Genomic DNA, 24,558 nt, shown 5'->3' on the forward strand with positions numbered 1-24,558 from the left:
CGCATGCCGGCTGGAATTCTTGCGCTGCCAGATTTAAGGGTGTGACAAAGGGGAGGGGAATGGGAGGGTGGGGGAGGGTGGGGGAGGGGTCTGTTCCGAGCTGCTGAGCGCCGTGGGAGCTCTGCGCGTGTGCGCCTGTGTGTGTGTGTGCGCGCCTGTGTGTGTGTACGCCTGTGTGTGAGTGTGCGCCTCTGTGTGTGAGTGTGCGCCTGTGTGTGTGTGTGCGTGTGCGCCTGTGTGTGTGTGTGTACGTGTACGCCTGTGTGTGTGTGTGTGCGCGCGCGCGCGCGCAATGCCTGCTCGCATACACGCACGTTGTATACGAGTGCGCGCGTACGTTGTCAATGCAACTGAGTGAGCGAGCGCGTGTCTTTTTGTGTGTGTGCGCATGCAATTGTTGTGTTTGTAGCGCACACAGGGAGAGAGAGAGAGAAGAGAGAAGTGCGGGTTTGTGCGTGAATATATCCCTCCACATTTAGAAACGTGCGTTTAGATTATTTGGCAGCTATTCCATTTCCACGCGACGAGGAGCCAATTTCGTTGAGCTATCATTTGTAGCAAAGTCGCTTCTGAAAAAGAGCTATATAGCTCGGTGGGCCTTACCTGGTAAAAATTAAAAAAAACGTTTAGTTTAATACACGCTCGTTGCTTGTGTGTGCGTGCGTGCGCGCGTGGTGGAAGGCGTGTGTGTGTGTTCCCGTGTACCGTGTCTGTGTGCTTGTGAGAGTGGGGGTAACCGAAGCGTAACAGCAACCTGCCATGGCCAGCGACCGATATAAAGCAGGAGCCATGTATTTTTGCGCATAATATGCACTGCTTTACCCGCTTTTTGAAGCCCACAAGCACACCAGCCGAGTGTCAGACGTTACAACAAAGCGCGCGTTGCGCTTGTGTCTTATAACAAAGGTGTAAGAAAATACAATCCAATAAACAAAGCAAATGCTGAATAAGTATTTTTTGGTAACCAGACCATTTTTTTGCTTGTCGTGAATCACAGTAACGTAAATATAAACATGGACGGAGGAGTGCGCAGTGGTTAGCGCGCTGCGCTATGAACCTGGCGACCCGAGTTTGATTTCTGCCCAGACTTGAGTCGAATGAACTCCTCCTGGCCTCGCCGACCTTCACCAATCCACACTGACCAGTGTCGTAAAATATGGTCGCGGTGGAGCGATGTTAACTCCCTCGCCTGGTATGCGAGTCGTGGGTTCGATCCGGACCCTGACGCATGCACGTTTGAAGTTTTGATACGTTCTCGCCATGGTCGCGTAGATCTTTCTTGGCGTACTCGGGTTTTCCCCCTTCACATTTAGAAACACGCGTTTAGAGTACTTGGATGCTATACATTTCAACGTGATAAGCCGCTTCGTTGAGCTGTCATTTGTTGCCAAAAAAGAGCTCCTCTCGCTCAGTGAGCCTTACCACCCCCTATGAACGGCAGGGTGTGGGAAGGCCTTCATCCAGCAGTGGATTCACAATGGGCTGTAAATTACGATGATTGTTTTTAATGACGAACTTTAAAATCTTATTATGCATTGCTTGTTAAAGATAGTGTAGTAATTTCGTGACAGTGGCCCAACAAAAACCACTGCAAACACTACACAGAAACATGATATTCATATCTACTTTTTAAACCCCATGTCACAGGACCAAAAAAGTAGGAGTTTCCACGTAAAACTGAATATAAAAAATAAGAGAATGCTCTTATAAGTGTTCCCCAACCTGCAGTAAACAAATGAGATGTTGGCCTGTACACTTATGACCATGCCAGTGCTATCCACACATCCACCCCAGTCCGTGTACACTCATGGTATATATTGCATACCGTATATAATTTCCCATGTCAACACAGACATATAATGAAAAAAAAAGTCAATTAGATTTCCCTAAATTGTTGGAACGGCTATATTAAGTGTTTTAAATGAGATTTTCCCCGTTTCTTCCGGCAATAACTGGTGCTCAGCTGTTTGGCTGAGCTGCACACAAATATGCTTCATAACGTATGAAAAATTGGCCTCATTCAGTCATGTCCACCCGGGCGAGAAGATTCCTCACAAGGGACGGGACTTGATCCTATTACACCAGCATTGTTGTTTTTCACAACCGGCCATAACTCCATTTGCAGACTTTGTTTTCAACTGTGACTCAAGAAAAATGCATTGCATTTATCAAAACGTCTTTTGCAATTATTCTCGAACGTTTCAGAATTCATTGGTTAACTATTGGTACCAAAATAAACAAAATAAATCGTTGGTGTTCTTATCCTTTTCAACGCTTACATATTTATTTACTCTGTTTTTCCCCCGTTTTTATATCTGTACTTCATGTATCTCAATTGTGTTTTTTTGTATGAGCAAATAGCCTTGCATTTACTGAAGAAACCTACCAGTAACATCCTTTCAAAATTACAATATAAAAATAACAGTTTGGCTTTCAGATGTTAAGCAGTAGCCTTGATCGCAAGAGTGACTACTAATACTCTCCATAAGTGTTCATATGCATTGCTATGTACGTGCATATCTGTGTTTTAGTATAAAACATGCAAATATACATGAGTCGTGAGTTGCTTTTGTGTTTTTTTGATGCCGTATATATACGGCATTGAATAACCTGTAACCAGCAGTGGATTGACAAAAGGCCTACGCATGTACAATAACTGCAAATATATATGTGTTATCCATGTAAGCATTGAGAAACGCATAAACAGCATCATACGAGGTTCCATTAGGCTTTTGTGCCCTCTTGTTCTAAAAGAACACAGCCATGCGTCACGTGGGTCCCAAGCTCCTCAGAGAGCCCCCTTCGTGAACATTAATCTGCTGTCCACCTCCAAACATGGAGCCCTTCCATCTCTGTCACTCTCTGAATAATCGGATGTCATTTTGGCCGGCATTGCTGGTGTGCCTCCAGATCAGATAACAGGGCCGTTGGCGGTGGCGGAGAGGGACCTAGGAGGAGACCAATGATGTTACGCTCGCAGGCAGAATTATCGTAAACTCCGCCGCCCTTATGCGCACTCCTGCACCATCCGCCCTGACACATTATTACACAGTTTCTGCATCAGAGCGATGGGTTCGCCTCGGCTATGTACTCCCCAGATTGGTGTGGCAGGTCCACTTGTCAGTGACCGTTTATGAGTCATTCGTCAGAAGGACACGAACACATTTAACCCTGCGGTGCTTAACATATTACTACAAGGGGAACTTTAAATGATCAATGCTTTGGTCCTAGAAAGAGAGAAAAAAAAGCTTGATATGCCACTCGATGTAAATGGACAAAAATAAGTTATGACAAGGAACAGGGCTTCAATGTTTTCCTTCAGGCATGTTGAGACTGCTGCCAAGTATAAGTGGAGGTCAACCAGATACAAGATTAATAGCCAAAAACGGGCACATTTTACAGACCTTACAGTACTTTCTATTTCAGTAACTTCAAAACAGGATAAACATATAGTTATTGCATCACAGTACTCTAAGAAACATCAATCACGATTGCGTATAGGACAACCTGTCGTTATTTCAACTAGATACAAACGTACTGTATTTAAATAAAGCAACACTTCTTCTTAAGCGTGACTTAATACAATTCTGCAAGAAGTGACACTTGGTTTGAGTTACGCAATGCTGTTGTTTTTAAATTCTGTACAAGAGATAGCTGCACTGCAAATACACCAGTGCATGTTCACTAGGTTGGTGTTGTCGTTGACAAAAATAAACTACTGTATGAGACCGGTTAGATAGTACTGTACCACAATACTATAAAGTGATTACCATCAAAACACTGACCGATGACCAAGATAAAGCCATGCCACACAATCATTTTCAATTGTGGCATGGTCAGATAGTCGCTATCGCCCAGCTACAATAATAACAATAATATTGACGCCTTTTCCATGGTTCCTTGAAGCACCCAGACTCCAAGAAAACCACAATTTCTTAAATACAGTAGCCAGAACTGTTTGGCTGTTCCAAGGCGACTGACGATTATTCACATGACGACGTATCCGGCACGTGTCTGATCATTCGTGCAGGTTTTTTTGAAGATCCCAAGAAGTTCTGCTTACAAACCACAATCACCAAAATGTGATTTTACCGTGTGTTATCTAGGGCTACGCGCTGGCCGACGGTGGCTCCTTCTGGATCAAACTAACGCGAGAAAGCAACTGGTTCTGCCGTGCAATGTGTACGCCACACTGCGCAGCGTGGTTTAGTTTCAACTGGCAGTCAACTGCTGCCATGCAACATCAAGTGGTACGTGCACGGTCGTGGTGGACGGAGACGATGAATGGAAAATGAATGTGGGCATTTTAAATGTGTACACTCAAAATGCTGCCGTCGCTGATGCCTTGATCGCACATTGCGTGGCTCCCAAAACATGGCATGCCCTTTTGATGTGCGGCTCCCTGAACAGTGGGTACACAGATGGCAGAGTGATGAAGGTGAGAAATATGAAAAACCTTTGCTTGAAACACCCACAGTGGAGGCACTGAAAATGCAGTTTGAATTCACACGTGTATAAATGTGTGAGAATGCTGGATTGCACAATCAAACAGATTTGACAGTTTGAAAGGGAGTGGGAGAGTTCACGCTGCCATTGACAACGCAAGATAAAGATGGATCCCCAACTCATATTGATCCCCTATAATGCAGTGTGAAGGAAACAACAAGTTTATGGCATAAATCAATACTTGGTCAAAAAATACTGTAACCCCTAAATTTATTTATCAAGGTTTTAGAAACGAGTATCGCATTCACATACAAAAGCTATTTCCACATTACGAAATGCTGCCGCATCAGCATTTTCACGTGCCAGGGCCTTTTATCAATAAGAATTTGGCCCAAAAATATATTTTTTGGTATTTATGGAAAAACTGTGCTTCATAAGCCTCCACGTCCATCTTTGCTTCCTTCAAAACCCGCAAGGACCAGCGTGGGCTAGTATGGTCAAATAACTCTCACGATCCGACACGACATGGAAAGGCCCTCATCCAACAGTGGAATGACAAAAGGACCGTACATATACTCTGTGTGGTAAACTGAACAGTGAATGAACAAACGCTCTATAGAAATGGAGTACAATACATCAAGTGTAGTAGTGTGATGCATCATTCAAATTAATTACTGTTTATGAGTTAACATTTAGTTTTATGTTGTTAATTACAATGTTTGACAAACAGCATATCGAATCCTCTCAGCATAATGTAATAAAATACATGCATTGAAAATAGTTTTTGGTTGAAATTATACAGCATTCTAATCCTGAAAAGTATTTTTTGGAATCTTCAGTTTTTTATTTGCAAAAAAATAAAAACAATTCCAGAAAATGTAGAATTGACAGCCACGTGTCAATCCACTGCTCGATGATAAAGACCTCCCTACACTCTGTCAGTCATGACGCTTGTTTGACCGCATTTTACCATGCTGATTGGTGTGTTTTCTTGAAGGAGCCCAGCACCAGTTTAGATATCGTTCGCCGCTAATGTTAGCCGTGGCCAGAAATTGAACTCAAGTTGTTGGGTTCATTGTGTAGTGTGCTATCCACTGTGCCGATGTTGCCTACTATTTGTGTTTTTAATGGAAAAATTGGGAAAAAAAAATGTAGTCATTGATAGAAGTAAAAACGCATCAAATATAAATGAAATACTGCATGACCAAATGTCCTGTTAAAAGTCACGCTGAGGATACACACACACACTCTCTAAATCCTGCAGTTATTGCTCTGTGCTCTGAACAGTAATAAACTGCGCTCTTATGGACTTTGAAGGAACATCAAAACAAGTAATTATTAAGTAGTATTTTAATTGACTATTCAAAATGCAAAAACGACAACCTGAATGATGTTTTTGGTGAACAATAGCAAAGCATTACTGAATTGTCAAAAACACAGTTTAAAAATCAGTGAACACCATTTCTCCCCAAAAAATATATATTTCTTCCATCAAACTGGCACAAGGGAAAGCCTGCAATCGGCACCCAAATGAAAGGTTACCATCAACAGATACCATAGTTACAGTGCACAGGTACTGTACATCTCCTTTTCTTTTCACCTGCATCCTTGCGTGGCACACAAAACACATTTGCTCGTGCAATTTCATACGTAGAGGCTTTGCTATCGAGGATGTTGTGCTGTTTGCACTGTGCCAGAGAGGGTCTCACAAGCTGGGGGGAAGGCCTTGTTGTTTGTTTATTTGACGGGCCTGGGCGACGAGTTCCAGCTGACGGAGCCTCCGTGCCAGAGAATGTGGCAGTGGCTCAGGGAATCCAATCAAGCCGGCGATGCCACGCCAATTACCGTGCTTAATTACCAACTCAACACAGCTCACAGGCGCATGAACCAATGTTAGCACAGAGAGCGCGACGTAATGTGATGTGATTTTACGGTAAGTGCTCAATGGCGTTAACCAATTAGATGCATTAGTATGGATGCTTCTCCTTTCATATTCTTTGTTCTTTTTGAAAAGGGGTCCTTTTTTTAAAAAAGGATTGCATGGTGCAATTAAGTACAAAAGAGTGCCCATTTTAAAACCTATTTTTAATGGTCTTCGTGAAAAACTTGGGTCTGATCTCTGACCATGTGTGAAAATTGTAATCTTTGTAAGGATGTGCCAATTGTCAGAAATATATAGTGGCAGCGTGGCGTGATGCTACACATTTTTAAACACGCTTGAATGTGAGGATTTTCATGCAGAAAACCAAAAAAATCTTCGATGACATCTAAAGACAAATTAATCAATAAACAACCCAAAGCTTTATAATTTCTAAACAGTACTGTGCCTTTTAAGATATCACCATTATAAACAGCCAACATTCCATATGTAAATACATTGTTTGCAAATATGTGCTCTTATATTTGAAAGCTTAAAATGTGGATATATTTTAAAGAAACATTTCAAATAAGTATGAACCAAGTTATAAAAAAACTGTTTTTTATATAAGGTACGTGCTTACGTTTATATGTGTACTCAAAGTGAAATACAGTTTCCTCTTAACCCATACAAACATTATCTTCAGAGTGGGAGAACTTCTTTTCATAATTACCCAATGAAAATAATATTGTAACGCTGCCGATATAAAACTATCAGCCTCCGTAATTGTTAGCATGCACAAAGGTCCCTGAATCTCTGATGCTTTTGTCATTATGTCGATATGCCGTAATGTACGTCATGCATCTTCGCGTAAAGATGTGCGCAGCTGGCCTCGGCCAGCGAATAAGGCAAGATTGCCCATGGGCAGAGCCACGTCTCCTTGCATCATTGGCTCCGCAAACGATGATGCATCTCCAAACGGCCACACTGGTCACAGCGACTTTGACAAAACGTAGCTGTTTTCTTCTCTGGTTCCTTTCTCTTTTCTTTAACCCCCCCCCCCCCCCGACTGCCCCACCCCCTATTCTTTAAATGTTCGTCATCACCAGTCTATAAGCCAGGACTATTTCTGTGATTTATGTTCCCAGTTTTTTTTCTCCTCTTTCCCTTTCCATCTTTTGAAAAGCAATGAATGCTGCTACATCCTGTACAATGCTCAGTTTTTGAAATGTGCTCCTGTCGATTCATAAATCAAGCTCGCGACGATCTGACAGCAAGCAAAATATAATGGAACAGTTAATATAAATTCATTTTAACGATAAATTGATTATATCCCCGGTCTTTGTGGTAAAATAAATCCTCCAATTTTACTTAATAGACATTATATGTATTGCGTAATTTATTTTGTTAAATTATTTGAATGGAAAAAAGAACGCCCTGTATAAATTATAATGGATGTCGGCATTGGCAATATTTTCGTACAGAACCAGTTAACAAGTATTCTAATATCAGTTACTGAACAATAACGTCAGTTAACATGCATAAAATAACGAATAACATCACAAATTATTTCCACTTGAGACTATACAAGATAATGCCAGCATTTACGTGACCATTCCACAGAAAAGGACATACCGAGGCTATCGTCGTATATTTTGGTAATATAATATATTCTATAGCATATGGCACACATATTGGATCATCTAAGGCTTTCTAAAATCTGGTTATGAAGGCTCATGTTTAAAACGCAAACCCTGTTACAAAATACAATGGGATGTGCCTGTGGTAAAGGGCAAAAATATTCCACCAGCTGTGCAGCCCTGCCAGTAGCATGAATTTAAAATATACATGGGTCAAACCTCCCCCCACTGCCAAAATAATATTGATTATTCCTTGGTTTAGGTGCTGGGCATGAGCAGTTTACGGCGGGGCCAGGCTGAATGCACGAATAACTTCATTATCATGGAGGTCTGGCCTATCAGAGATAAGCTTTGCCATCACTTGCTTATTCCCCTCTAGGGTAAAACTAGTGGCACGAAAAGGTGGATAAAACCTTTTATAGTGCAAACGTATGGCCATGCAGCACAGGCAAACATTCGCATCCACTCGCTGTAAAAGGTTTCTTCCACCCAACACCCCAAAAATGTTTAAAAAAATAAAAATTCAATCTCATTGAAACGGTAAACTGTCGTAAATGTCATCGATTGCAATGGTACCACTGTTGTAGTTTTAAAACAAAGCTCTATTGAGTAGCACTAAGAATGCAGAAAACAACATGCTGGTTGAAGGCATTTTATTGTTATTTATTTACTGTCAAGGTACAAAGAATTACTGTGCAAAATCAGAGACCATTTCAGATAAAGTTAACAGCTCTAGAACCTTTGATTTACTTACATGTAAAACGCCATTGTGAATTCCCAGGGTCCTCATACAATTGCTTCATATAAGAGTAAAAACAGATGCTGTGTTATAGATCCAAGCCAAAGAAAATGGGAATTCCATGGATAGAAGTGTTCAGTCGTGAGAATAAGCCAACACTAAAACACTATGAAAAATCAGATATTTAACATAGTGGATTAAAACACGATACTGTATATTGACAAAGTTTAAACATATATAAATATCCTTGTTATGTACCATACAAAGACAGGATTTTTTTTACGCAATCTCTGACAAAGAATGGCATACCAGTTCCAGCAATAAGGGTGCCTAAAGGAGTCATTGCTATTTAGAGCCATCTTATTCATAGATTCAAACGTCACCGGGAAACCTTACATATGCAGGGTATCTGTGTCACTCTTGCGATCACTTGTCCACTCTCTATTTCTGTCTGTGCCAGTGCGGCCTCTGCCTTTTCTCGGTCTTTCGACATCTACGTTCCCGGGATCTCTTCTTGCATTTGCCAGCCATACACAGCCACCGCGCCCTAACCGTGTGGCCACCACTGCCTTCTTTCACAAACTCGTATTAAGCCAGATTGCATCAGGCCTGAATCAATATTAATTAAAACGGCGAAAAGATTTACCGTCTTTGCCTTCCCCTCCCGCCCAGCAGTCTAATTCCACTAATAAACATGCTCACTCAGGCTAAGCTACAGCGGGTAGAACAGGTTCTGTTATGGTTCTCTGGTTTTACCCACAGAAAGGTATCAGTTTCAACCCGGCTGCCCAACTGCATAACAGTAGTCATCCGCTATAACAAAAAAATATATAACAACCTGACATACGTTCCGTACGTTTATTATTGCCGCACACCGTACGAATTTATGCTTCGCCCCGTGGTGTAATATGTTGGAGTAGCTGCAAATATTGTAATATATATAAAAAAGCAACGTTTAAGGGAGTAAAGAAAGTAAAAAAAAACGCACTCCAATTTTAGATTCTTTGTTAAGCGAGTTTTAGCGATGCAGCAAAAAAAAAGTAACGTTTTGGCAAATGCAATTAACTACCTTTAGCATTTTGCATTATTCTTTCACCAGGACTAGATATAACATATAGTACTTACAACGTGTATATATTTTTAATAATTTAAAACGTTTTCAATTACGTGGTCTTTTACTTATTATATGTGCAATGCAGTATTCAAACGTTTAGTTTGCCCTATTAAATGTCTAATTTACATGTGGAATTTAGATGGAATGTCTAAACATTACACTTTTGTTTAAACATTATAAACTAAACACCGTACCGCAATGTACGTCACTTTATTTCAATTATCGTCCTTCCATGCATAATAAGAGGCTTTCTGAAAACCTATATGTTGCATTTAAGGGATGCAAATTCAAGGAAGAAAACAGCCTACATATAAATATTAAAACACATTCATATGGCCCTTTTAAAGTTTTTTTTTATTATACATAACACAATGTCTTGGTTTTATTGAAGTTATGGAAATGCACTGTATCTACAATAAATCTGAGCATTTATTGCACACCATATACCACTTGACTTCATACTAAGCATGGATTATATTGGAAGCACCGGACCGAAATGAAGTAATATAGAAGCCCTGTCCTCCACATGCAATGACCGCACTCGCGTATTTGATTGGGGGCAGACAGAGCTATATAAGGCAACCCAGCTGAAGGGCAAAGTTGCAGGTCTCCACTTCTTGGTTACAGACTCCAGTGAATGGACAAAAATCAATACCACTGCAGGAACAAACTGTACTCTTGATATCGGAGTGTGCCCATAATCCAGCTTCTATGAGTTTGTTGCAAATATGACCTTGGATCGTTTTTTTATTTGCTTCTGAAGAACCTGTTTTTTTTACGGGGAAAACTTATTTTTATGGGTCAGGCACAGTGGCTCCTTAAAACTCATGTTGATGGCCACCATTTAGACTTGGGATTGGAAGCTGAACAGTAGAACTCCAATAATCCTTGGTGGTATGGGGAGACCAGATCACGGATCCCATAGCCACGGAGGTTAGTCCCGAAATCCGCAAAATATGTTGCACCACCGTGGTGTGTCATGGATTACAGGGCAAATTAGGCACGCGGCTCCATTAATCCATGAAAACATCTCATATTGCAAGGAGTGTGCGAGCACGTGAACTAAAGGCTAAATTAATGCGCGATAAATTTGCGGATTATGAGGTTGCACGATTTTTCCAAGGCCTAAATGGTGCAAATCTGCCATATGGGTTAACGTTATAGGATTTTAGATATTTTTTTTTTAGGGCTTGACATCCAAGTGTAGAAAATTCAAAAGAGGCCAACGGCTCCATTGCAATGCGAACTATTAATTACTTAATCAAGCACATGACAAAGAAACAAGCGATTTCGTTGAAATGATAATATTGCAGAGCTGAAGCAAGGAATTTAAGACAAAATAAAAAATAGTTTGCATTTCGGAGAAGATGGCAGCCTCTTTGCAAAGCGCAGCACTTAAAAAATATATAAAATACTATGTTAAAACAATTCTAATATATTACAATCTGTGCACGCTGCTAACATGGTGTGCTGCGGACTAACGAGAGGGGTTAGCCGCTCCCAGAAAACATACAGAGATCCGCGATTTTTTGCGGATTGCAGGATCAATGGTAGTTGCAGACTAGTGGCAATTCACCACAGTAATTTACAAATTAAAGGAATGCACTTTTTGAGGTCTGCTGTGGGTCTTGTGCCATTCAAGGTGAATCGCAGATGATGCATTGACATTTACAAAAACACAAAGCTATGAAAATAAACTGCGAATTAAAATTACTATCAATATATTGAGAAAATTAATGCAATTTACAGTCTTAAACCGATCTGCTTCAGTGATGGCTCCCTTGTTCTTTTACCCCGGTGTCATTTAAATTTCCTCGTGTTATTTTATAACTTTAGGATTAAACCTAAAGCTGATAAAGCAAAACCCTTCAGGTATTGTGCAGATGTGAATTGATTTGTTCTGATATGAAAAACAGGATGAGGTGCCAATGAATACATGAATTGAATTTTAACATGGTTGCAATCAAAATCCTCCGATTATCATGGTTGGATACGTACGGTGCGAAAGAAGTTAACACGTACATGAAAATCCCTTAACATGATACATTTGCACACTCGTTACCAAAATTGTACATACTCTCCTCCACGTGAGTAGTGTAATAACACTCTCCCTTAACAAAGCCAAGAGCAACGCAGGGTGCCGCAGTGGTATGACACCTGGGACTCACAGCAAAAGGTTTCAGAGGTTCGATGCCCGACTCGGCGTGAAGTTTTTATGTTTTCTCCGGGTTCTCCTGTTTCTTGCCATAGCTAAAAAAGTACATACAATGTAACTGGTATTGCCCAAACATCTCAATGCTGAAAAACTTCCTGAAAATTAATCAATTGGGATTACACACAGTAGCAACATCGCTACCCTACTGCAATAACTTGCCAGGACCCTACTGAATAAGAGTCAGTGAGGCTTTCTTGAGTAAACCAAGTAGAATAACAATAATGACAACCAAAAATGGGCTGCAAAAGCAAGTTTTAATTGTGCTTAAACAGTGCTCCCCAGCATTACCACCTGTTGGCAGATGAAACAGATGCACAAGCTACGGTGTCAAAGCATATCATGGAGACTACGATCGCAGGATAGAAAAAACGTTCTGCTAAATGCACACTGCTGTTGTGTTTATACTGTATACGGTACTCTGTAGACACAAGCAGTACCGGATGCTAAAATGCATGTCAGTTGTACAAAGGCTGGCAGAAAATTAATTTCATCATCATCATTGGCGATGTAAAATCCACTTCTGGCTTAAGGCCTCTCCAAGCCACTACCATCTCCCACGATCTTGCAATATAATAATTTGCCTGGCACCTGTATATACGAGCCGATTTATATTTCCTCACCGATGTCCTCTCAGACTCCTTGGCTGCCACTCCATCTTTATTCATCGCCATCGGTTATCATCTTGGATACTCACGTGTCCTCCTGTCTCGCCCACTTAATTTTCTTAAGAGTTTGAATTGTGTCTTTATGTATGAATGTGTGTTGAACTTCTTTCGCACCATACGTAGTCAACCGCGCTAATCGTTGGAAGTGCGCGAAGAGGACAACAAACTAAAACAAAAAAACGTGCTGTCGAACATTAATTACTCTACGTAAGATTAATATATAGAGAAAAAAACACATTCTGAAAGCAAACTATGTCACTGGACGGAGGGGCTGAAACAAAACGCTTGCGGTTGACAGTTACAATCGCGTTATCATTACAACTCTGGTTATCAAGACTCAACCGTCCTTCCTCAATGTCATACCGATATTTCTGTTGGAACACCGGCATAACTTGCCTTTAACTGCGACACGTTCGGCAAATTATGATGCAGTGATGCGCCTATTTTGTCATACTCATCCAACATTCTGCTGGGTTGTTGGGATACAGGGACCAAAGTACTGTACCATTGCAGCTAATTATTAGCTCTAAATCCTCCATACATATGATTAAATATAAAATCCTACATATTGGTGAACACGCGATGCTTTTTATGCGTATGATGGAATCGCGCAGCCCTATCTTAAATGATGCCTACCATGGCCCACTACATTTTGTCACATGACAATGCCTCATGACAATGTGTATCAATAATGGATGGGCCCACTGATTGCCTCATGCATTATTACCTGTTAATTATTGTTCTTAAGTTCAAATTCTGCAGCTATGTTTATTGTGGGATTTTTCGTGATTAATATTTCACATCAGTACTGTGTAACGGCATATATTTAGTTCACACGGTATACAAACACACATAGCTGTAAACAGTTGAAACAGCGTGTCGTGGAGGGGAGAGGGGCCTCTTTCAAAACGCTATCTCAAGAAGATGCTCCCTTTTGACACCGACTTAAATCCACATGCACGCCGCTGCCCGTATCTGAAGAATACTATAAGTTGTCACGCAGTGCCACTTTCACAGTTCATGAGGCTGATCTTTCACTTGAAGAATTTGATAAGATGCCAGTGTAGTTGACAGCAAAGGCAATGGGATATTATTTTACGTTTGTTTAAACATTTTTATTTTCAAATGAAAAATGATTCTCAAATTGCAGTCCATAAATGAATTTAAATCGTATGCAGTGCTCATGAGTGCGTACATAAATCCACATATGTGTTCGACTTAATAAACATAGTTACAAGCAGGTATTGATTTAGTGAAGTTGTACATGTGCAAGCCATTTTCTTTTAAAAGCCTGCCACTCAAACACTACAGTAGTCCCAGGCTTAATGAATTCAGCGCTGTATGAACTTGCCACATTTTATGTCAGCTTTCAATCATCATTTGTGTCGGCATTACAAATATAAATTGCAAAACTAACACGTACAAGTCTGGCCATCTGCCAAGAAGGTGAACGCTCCTTGTTCCTCCATTCAATACTCTTTTAATGCTGCAAAAATGTGAGTGAAAATGTACATCTGTCGGCTACCTTGAGGATTGAGTTGAGGGTGGACGGAAAAAGGAAGACATTTACAGCCAGAGTGATTTACATTGAGTTTGACACGGATACAAGGGCCGGCCACACAGCCCTGACCCTATACTGGTACCATGATATGATTCGAAGAATGAAACAGTGCATTCCTTTATTTTCTTGCACAAGACGACACAGGGCCGATAGTGTATGGTAGGTGGGGGGGGGGGGGACCCTTTTGTTTATTAGGCCCTTCTTAAAATGCTTCACATTCCCTACTCTCTGCAGTGGATTACCGCAACTTCATAATAAACCACAGAGTTGCTTGATTGGCCTTTAGTGAAAGGAGACGTGACGGCGTACACATGACAGGGCTGTTACGCCGTCTGCGAGCTTAAAAATCCCTTGCAGAGATTATTGCTTCGTGGGTTTATTGATGAATCACAACATGAATATTTCAATTGTATGCTTCAAGACACTTTTGTGCTTTTTTTTTGGTCTGGGAGCTAGACAACTATAAAAGAGTAGGGTAACTTAGGGTTTGACATACTGGACAGGAAATGCCATACTAACACCCTCGACCATAATTGCTGTGGCCTGTTGAGTCTGGTGTGGTACCTAGCACTGCTTCAAATTCGCCGCTCGCAGGGATTCAGAACCTTACAGCACATTTCAGTGAACACTCCATAACCTTTATAATTACGGTCCGACACATTGCAGCCATATGGTTACCATATTCTACTTTCGGAATGTGGCGGTGGGGGGGGGGGAATTGTGAAGCAATACGAGATAGTCGAATCTGTATGGCAATACAATAATGCAAATAAATTGTATGACTATAGATACTACTTTTTCTGATCAATTGCATCGGCACAACTTTTGTTTCAAATTTGCAGGGCGAATAAACAGAGAGTGCAGAGGTTAGACTATTAAAGAAAATTAGTATAATTGAGCCATGGTCCGTTTTTGGCATGCAATTACAGTGCCTAGTTGCAACCAGCTGAGATCGAAATTCGAAGCCACCCAGATCACCTTGCCTGTTTTGTGTCACCGAGCCTAATGAGAAATTTGCACTTGTGTCCTTCCTGCCATATTCTGATGCACATTCAAAGAGCCAAACGACGTCCCAGACCTCCTCCGCGTTCATACGGCAGTGCTGCTGCCAGCCTGGGGAGCCCCCACAGTCAGAGGGGGTGCGTGAATTGGAAAACTTGGCAGGCAAATTAAGTTTGATAGTGTTTTCTTGTTACTGGCCCTCCTGGGTTTCCTCCAGCCAGACCTCCCCACGCTCGGTGGCTGTTGCATTGGCTGCTGGGAAGTGACCAACCCAACACGCGCTCAGTATCACTTTCCGTTCGATGAAAGCCACCATGACATTTAGTGGAAGTCGCACCGGACTGCCCGCGCGCTAGCTGAGAAGTGAGATGTGTAAATCAATACCACACGTTGGCCTACACACAGCTGCCAGGAGCCTGCTTAGGGGGCGCCGCTGGCCATTGGCGCCTGGCCATGTGCTCCAAGCATTAAGGGTCTTCCAGGCCGAAACAATCTGTGCTTAGCACTGGATATAATATTGATTCTGTGTGGAATGTTGGTCAACCCTCTTTCATCTCTCGGTATTAAGGTTACAAGGACCTTGAGCATCACATTTTCAGCACTATGGGTATTTACACTGCTGATTGACTCTTCGGTATTGCATTTGTCATCGGCATGTTTTGTATTACGTGTTGTTTTTGATGTGTGCGTTTCCATCCTCAATCTCGTCCTGCATTTTAATTCTGCCAATATATATATCCTAGACCTACAATTGGATATTTATTGTGCACGTTAAATATACTTTTTAAAAATCGATTTTACAAACTAACTGGTGCGTGTATTCACATATGTGCAATACATGGAAGAAATAAAATACTTTCTTTCATTGTACTGCTCACAAACAACATTGGCTTTCAATGAGATATACTGTCCACCGTGATGTGTATACCGTGCTATGTTTAGATATACGGCATATGTGGTGAATCTGATAAAAGAGCAAAGACAAATTGGGACTTTACAGTATGTGGAACATCAGATGGATTCGATGGCATTAACAGATTAATAGATACCACCTCCACCCTGCTGTTTCACACATTCCTCTGCTACAACAGTGTGAAATTACCTCCTTTTAAGGCCGGTTCACCCAGGGTCGTATCAAACTTAAATATATACTTTACACGCAATATACACCGACATGGCAAGTAGCAAAATCTTGGGTAATTTTCGTAAGATAAACTACGACTCTTTGCTCATGATATAGTGTATTCCTTTGTTACTCCATACAATAATATGAATTATACATGTGCTGCAGTATGTTCCCCCTGAGTTATTTACATCTATTAACAGGGTATGTGCATTCTGATGACCAATGGTTGCAAACCATGTTTAGACACAAAACACAAATTCCCATGAGACAGTACACATGGGACTAAGTATTACACATTACAGGGTGCTGTGACTTTGCCGTCAGGCTATGCACAGGCACGTTAGCAATGACAAGCAGCATAATTTATACGACCGGATTTAAACATCTCCTGAAATGTGATAAGCCAGTCAATTCTCAAACACCATGTGATGGCCTTTTTTTACAGATGGTTGCAGTTCGAAAGCAAATATGCGCTTACCACGGTTAAGCAGTATTTATCTGTACAAAGAAATCCACCACGCATATACACGACAGCGTACATACATATAGCATAGCACACACGCACATATGTGCTCACACGTTTAAATGTAAACACACACACACACATGCTGCTGCGAGTGAGTGTGTCATAGGGAGGAGAGCGCTTGTACCGCATCGGCTGTAACTCGCATGGACATTTAACACCACCATCAGATAATGAACGTTTATCAATCAAGCGAAACATACGCCTATGTATTCCCTGGGTTCGGGGAGGCTCGCTGCGTGTTACGGGGGCTGTGCTACAGGAACATGGGGGGGGGGGGGGTCCCTATTGGCTTTGGCAGTGTGTGATTGCCAAAAGAGAGAGAGAAGGCGAGAGAGGGCGAGGTAAGGGCTCGCTGCCTTTAATGCGAAGCGGCGGCGAAAACGGCCTCTATTGGGCGACGTGCTTTAGCGGTCCGAAGAGACTGGTGTCTGGTGGTGGTACTAGGAGGGAGTAGGAGGATGTATGCGTGGGTTTGCATTCAAAACCAACCAAGACACTCAATCCCTGGGGGAATGAAGACGACAGCCCAGACCACCACCACCACCTTCCGTTCACCCACCCACCCTTCCTTCCCCCCTTCTCGCAGCCCCCCTCCCCCCGCCACATCCTTCTCATTCGCCCCAGATCTATCGTCCCACCTCCTGAAAGCCGAATCGGCCTGCTGAACCACCCTATACCGAATCCTCTTATAAAAGGGTAGCCCCTCGTGAACCATCAGCCCGCAGTAGGGTGTGAGCAGGGAAATATCATGGCAATGCACACACAAAAAGAATGATAAAGATCCTCCGTGTAGCCTTCGTAGGCTATTGAGGCAAGTGTTATAATCGAGCACCTATGAAGGTCGGAACGGCACGCGATGAGGTTGGAGTGCCCAACACCACGCTCGGCCTGCTTTGTCTCCCCATTGCTAATGTTTAAACATTGCAGCAGATATTCGTTTAAAGTTGAGTTGACCTACCAACACACATACAGATGCTTTTTACATCACCACCAACTAGACACCCGATACATTTATAATTAATTATGCAGTCCCTAACTACTGCATATGTACTTTCCTGAGATCTCCGTTTGCAAAAAAAAAACATATTGACTGATGAATCCCACTAGGATCTCACGTGGTGGTTAAATAACGGACAATGATTGATTTGATTTGAGCGCCTTGTAGCCAAAACAAAGCCTCGGAGCGTCGTTAGTTCTGTGTAGGCCAACAGGGGTGCTGCAACGTAATCTCCATTATCAATCCCACAGAGTGCATACCTTTTAATGGGACATTGGAAACAATCTCGTTCAATCATGTTACAGTATTATTACCATCACAACTCGCAGTTGGCATCCAAAAACCCCAGAGCCGAGGTTCGATTTCTAACCCCCCAAGTTGCAAACTGGCAAAATCAACTTCGTCAATGAAATTAGTTTCTATTGTTATTGTGAATAGGAGATTGTCGATATTGTGCTGTTGGTGTTTGCGGTGACATCAATGCTCTTTCTGCCAAACTATGTGTATGTTTGTTTTTTAAATCACGTTTTTATTTTATATAAAGGGATATGAACAGCGTGATGACTTGAGACAAACAACTATGAACCCGGCCACCTGCGTTAAATTCCCGTCAACGGCGAACGTCAATGGCCAGTAATATCTAAACTGGTCCTGGGATCCCCCTCCCTTCACTGACCAGCACTGACCCAGCATGGTGAGAAGGTTTTATGGTGAAAAGGTTTTATAATTCGGCAGCTCACCGCTTACAATTGGTAGCGATGGCAAATACTGTATGGAGGGTTCACGCTTGTTTACCCAGGAAGGCCTCACGGAGTCCTATGACTCCTTTTCAGGAGGGTTCTGCCTAAGTACTCGCAGGACGGGGCGACGATTGCTATGTAGATTCCAATATGAGTAATTTGAAGTATTTTTGCTTGTATTTATCAAATTTGGACCATTACGCAGGAACACAATGGCCTACCATTGTGAATGACATCGCCGAATTTTTAACGTCCACTGTGGAGCAGACGGCGCGTATTGGTACGGCTTATACACCCGCAATATTAATCAGGGAGGCCACTGGATTCGATCCATGAACGACTGCAAAAACTGGCGAATGCACCATCACTATAGGTCATGTCACCGTCCAACTAACTCACGGGGACTTGGTGGAACTAACCCACGGGTTTTGAACTAACACTCACGGGGATTTGGTGGAACTAACCCACGAGTTTTGAACTACCACCCACAGGCGTGGAACTAACTCACGGTGTTCGGAACTAATTCACGGACTTGGTGGAACTAACCTACGGGTTTTAAACTAACACCCACGGGCGTGGAACTAGCTCGCGGTGTTCGGAAATAATTCACGGACTTGGTGGAACTAACCCACGGGTTTTGAACTACCACCCACGGGCGTGGAACTAACTCACGGTGTTTGGAACTAATCCACGGGTTTTGAACTACCACCCACGGGCGTGGAACTAACTCACGGTGTTTGGAACTAATTCACAGACTTGGTGGAACTAACCCACGGGTTTTGAACTACCACCCACGGGCGTGGAGCTAACTCACGGTGTTTGGAACTAATTCACGGGACTTGGTGGAACTAACCCACGGGCTTGCAACTAACTTGCGGTAAGGTGAACACGCGCGCGGACCGGTGAGACTGGCCACGTGTGGACTGGTGGTGGGGGTTTATGGCGGGCGGTGGGGGGGGGGCATTCCGTCTCTACTTCACCCAAGTGCAAACAAGGATGGCATTTCTGTCGCGCTGCATGTACGTGCACACATGCACTTTGCGCTCCTCTGTCAATGAGAAACTCGGAGCAGAAACAACCGCTGTAGTGCGACGCACGTAATAGGCGCTACTGTGTATTTCGTAACACGCAACGCCACCACGATCATGGGCATTCTCAGGATCATCACACGCTCCGAAAAGTAAGACGCACCCCAACAAAAACATTGTTTACCGGTTGCCAGTGGTGTTTTTTTATGCAAATCTGCTCACGCACACCCCCCAAAGTTTAGTTTTTAAATGCTTGAGGGAAGCATTGCGCCTTATTATACGGAAAATACGCTATTGGCCGATATATACACATATCTAAACCAAACACAATAATTACCGATTGGTAATGACCAGCACGACGTGGGGAGGCCTTTATCCTGCAGTGGATTGACAAATAGCTGTACATTACCGTATGACATACATACGCCTCCGTAAGGTGACGTGGAGCGGTGGCGCAGCGATTAGCGCACTTGCGTTTTATGAACCGGTGACACGAGCTCTATTCCAGGCCACGGCTAACATCAGTGGTAAGTGATAACTGAACAGGGTGCTCGACCGCGCCGCCCCCCCCACCCTCACCAACCTCTTTTGGTGACGAAGGAACAACTATATTCCTGGATAAATTACCTCGGTGACCTGAGTTCGATTCCCATCCATTGCTCACATAAACGGCGAGTGATGTCAGAACCGATTTTGGGCACCCCTTTCACAAATCCGCACTGAACAGCGTATTCAAGTGATGACCAACACAGCGTAGGGCGGCTTTCATCCAGCAGTGGATTAACAAAGGGGCTGTAAATGATTGATATTCTGAGTAAGCTAACACGCAGGTCGCGTTCTGATGGTACACGTTAGGCAGTGACCGAAAACAACAATAATTGATCTATTCGCAGGAATGAAAAGGACGTTTTTGCTTATCTGAGGCCCCGATTCGGCAACTCTCCTTTCAAAACACCCCCTTTTCTCTTCATTTACGCGCGAAAGTGCCACCCATAAACGACGCCCTACTCAGATTCTCGCCACTGGAATACTCACTTTCATGAATGAGCAAAATTCAATTTGTTTTCATACACCATTACGACTACCTTTGTCGTTGCCATTGTTACATTTTCCTCCCACGTCTCCCGATGTGTTTCCGCGGTTGTTCGACATGATGTCCGACGTTTCTCTCCACGTTCCGAAAGAAGCTCCGAGCACGCGGAGTAAAACGTCGAAGTATAACGCCGAAAGCGAGACGCGGGACAACCCGAAAACGCATCGATAACCACACGGCACAACGGCGTAAGCTACGCGGTGGATTTAAACCCTTTAAACACACCCTTCTTTATTCTTTATTGTTGCCCAAAGTGTGTATGCATAAGCAGTATGACTAACCAGTGTATGACTAAGTTATGCCTGGACACGCATCGTGCGCGTTGTCCTGCTCTCGTGAGAGATTGTCAACATTGGCAAGTTAAAGATGTGCACGATCTCGCGCGCGATTATGGGATTAGGGTTATGGTCAAAGCTTCGTCGCTCCAAAGTAATTGCTAACGGGAGCGCTTGCTAAAGTGACCCTAAATAGGCTCGAGTAAAGACTCTTAATTCCCAGTGTCAATTAACGTCGCCGATTATAAAAGCCGCGATCCAATCAATCGCCAACGTGTTAAAATGTGACACGTGACTGCGCCGTGACACGCGATGCATTGCAAGCGCGAGGTGGATTGTTGCCGTCGCTGCAGGATCGTGAGACATTCCGGCGATTTGTGGAGTTCATCCAGCACGGGATTCACCATGGCTGATGATGATGATGACACTCTTCATGTCATTATAATAGATCAACGTAGGGTCCAGCGGTGGCGCAGTGGTTAGCGCATTGCGCTATGAACCCGGCGACCCAAGTTCCATTCTAGGCCACTGCTAACACCAGGAACGAGTGATTGCTGTATCAAATTAGTCCTGTACACCCCACAACCCCACATTTACTTGCCACGTACTGACCAGCGTGGTGAAGTATGGTCAGATAACCCCCGTGATTGCCACGGCTTTTATCCAGCAGTACATTTAATTAGCATGGGCATTGCAGATACATTTAATACGCAATGTGTTCTTTTCACAAAATAACCCTGAGACATCTGCGTGGCTGTAACTGCACATGGACATTAAAAAGTAGATTCACAATTCACTCCGACACAAAAAAAATCACTCGATTGACCTTGCGTACGTAAAAGCAGCTCTTGTTAACCAATATTATTACTCGGACCGTTATACATAGTGTGAACATTTACACAACTCTCGTCTCGTTTTTTTTTTCCCTACGATGTCCATTAAAGCAAAGTCCGCTGCTGTCATAATCACAATGGAACAAGTCCACGATGACTATTGTTTCTTTAGTCATTTAAATGTGTACTTCCACATCCAGCTGGCGGGGAAAATAAATCACGTGCAAATCCGGAGAGAGAAAAAAAATGTTACGTTCGTTCTCCAAGAAAAAAAAGGAGAAAATATGAATAATTGTACGTTTTAAAAGAACGGACAACACGTAACAATCCCAACAACACTAAACAGAGCACGCCGAAGGGGGTGCTCTGTGGAAACCCGGTTCGGAAAAACACGAGTCCTAAGAGCAGTGTGTTTATCCGTCATCATCATTAGAGACGGCACACCGAAGGCGCTGCCTGAGAGCCGCACAATGACGGGGCTAAAACTGGCGCACACCAAAGCTGTAATGGTTATAAATGTCCAAGTTATAATCGCCCTAAGTGGGGATGAGTCTGCGAATGAGCGCAGGTTGGACACAGTCGCAACAACACACGGCACACATTGCGTTGTATTATAACGTCTCACACACGCCATGTATATGCGCGCGCGCACACACACACTACACCGCACACACTACACATAAACACACTGTCACCACCACCTATGCCAAAATACTAAACCAAATTTAAAAAAAAAACACATGCAATACCCTGCCCCCCTCCGACAGCCCTTACCTCGGAATGCGCTTCGCTCTTTTTAATCTGGGTGAAAAGACATCAATATTTTAACGCGTAAATAAAACGCCGCCACGGATTAAGTTAGTGTGACAGAGGTTTGAATCGGGTCCAAGTTTCCCGTGCTATCCGCTTGGCAATCTGCCATGGTCCGAGAGAGGCTGACTGACTGCGCCCGCCGCTGCCGCTGCCGCCGCCGCCGCCGCTGTTGCTGCTGCTGCCAGCACGCTTGTCGCCAGGATTGCGCGTTGCGTGCATGCGGTAGGGAGGAGGGGAAGGATGGGCGGGTGGGGGTGCGTGCTGGAGGGAGGTTATGGACAGAGGGGGGTGGGTGCGAGGGAGGCGGGAGGATGGGTCTGTGTGCTAGAGGGAGGCAGAGATGGAGGGGATGGGTGTACGTGCTGGATGGAGGAGGGGAGGATGGGTGTGTGTGCTGGAGGGAGGTTATGGCCAGAGGGGGTGGGTGGGAGAATGGGTCTGTGTGCTGGAGGGAGGTATGGACAGAGGGGGTGGGAGTATGGGTGTGTGTGCTGGAGGGAGGTTATGGACAGAGGGGGTGGGTGGGAGGATGGGTCTGCGTGCTGGAGGGAGGTATGGACAGAGGGGGTGGGAGTATGGGTTTGTGTGCTGGAGGGAGGCAGGAATAGAGGGGACGGGTGTGTGTGTGAGCAGGTTGGAGGAAGGGAAGATGGGTGTGTGTGCGTGCTGGAGGGAGGTATGGACAGAGGGGTGGGTGGGAGAATGTGTCTGTGTGCTGGAGGGATGGAGGGGATGGGTGTACGTGCGGGATGGAGGAGGGGAGGATGGGTGTGTGTGCTGGAGGGAGGTATGGACAGAGGGGGTAGGAGTATGGGTGTGTGTGCTGGAGGGAGGTTATGAACAGAGGGGGTGGGTGGGAGGATGGGTCTGCGTGCTGGAGGGAGGTATGGATAGAGGGGGCGAGAGGATGTCTGTGTGCTGGAGGGAGGCAGGAATAGAGGGGATGGGTGTGCGTTTGTGCGGGATGGAGGAGGGGAGGATGGGTGTGTGTGCTGGAGGGAGGTATGTACAGAGTGGGTGGGAGGATGGGTATGCGTGCTTGAGGGAAGCAGGGAAGCAGGGAATCAGGGATAGAGAGGGGGTGGGTGGGTTGTGTCGGCGTGTGTGCGTGGATGCGACAGGATGAGTTTCAGGGATGGATGTGCTGGAGGGAGGTAGGGGATAGAGGGATGGGTGGGCGTGCGTGCGCGTGGGAGCGAGGGAGGGAGGATGGGTTGGAGAGATGGATATATGTGTGTGTGCTGGATGTACGGGATAGATGGATGGATGTGCGTGCATGCTGGGTGGGTAGAGGGATTGGCGTGCGTGGGTGCGGGAGTGAGGGATGGACGGATGGATTCGTGTCCAGGTTTGTTCCTCTTTTTTTGAATTCACTCCAGGAAGATTTGAAATTCGCACACGGATTAAAGACCCTACAACCCAGCACCCACTGCTCTTCTTTCCCTCGGTGTCTCAGGCGCTGCTGTCAGTTTGGGGGTGGGTGCAACCCAAGACAGTCCTGGCCATCTTATGCGGAGGCGATTTGCTCCAGGCTGGGGGTTTTCCCTCCGCCAGAGGGATGTTTTATTTATTTACTTATTTCTCCTTATTTATTTATTTAACGTGCAGGCCTTTTCATGTGATAGACACGCAGCGTCCTATAATGTCACAATGCTGCCAAGTCACGCTTTTTTTCATGGGAATGTCCCTTTTCCCTTTGCTGGACCGGGATCTAAGTGTGCAGTTGTTATAACGCAGCGCTACGAACCCGGCGACCCGAGTTTGATTGCCGCTCACGGCCAACACCAGTGGCGATTATTTGAATCGGTCCTGCCACCCTCCTCCCCCCCGTGTCGATTCGGACTTAAATGTGTACACGTCCTCACTGAAAAAGACAAAGGCGCCTGA

General features: G+C 44.0%; 1 protein-coding gene across 2 annotated transcripts in view; it reads right to left on the reverse strand.

Moving 5' to 3' along the window:
• LOC116938548 (fidgetin-like) overlaps nucleotides 1–24,558 on the reverse strand; it is a 46,004-nt gene that overhangs the window by 7,871 nt on the left and 13,575 nt on the right. The window contains exon 1 of one of the 2 annotated variants that reach the window (XM_032945769.2): nucleotides 22,633–22,930. The exons of the other annotated variant lie outside the window; for it this stretch is intronic. The gene's annotated coding sequence lies outside the window, so the exon portion shown is untranslated. Of the gene's footprint in view, nucleotides 1–22,632; nucleotides 22,931–24,558 lie in introns of those variants that run through there. 2 annotated transcript variants of the gene reach the window in all.

The sequence above is a fragment of the Petromyzon marinus genome, chromosome 4 (assembly GCF_048934315.1).
Source record: "Petromyzon marinus isolate PM22_M1 ecotype Great Lakes invasive population chromosome 4, UKy_Petmar_22M1.pri1.0, whole genome shotgun sequence".
Lineage (NCBI taxonomy): Eukaryota > Metazoa > Chordata > Hyperoartia > Petromyzontiformes > Petromyzontidae > Petromyzon > Petromyzon marinus.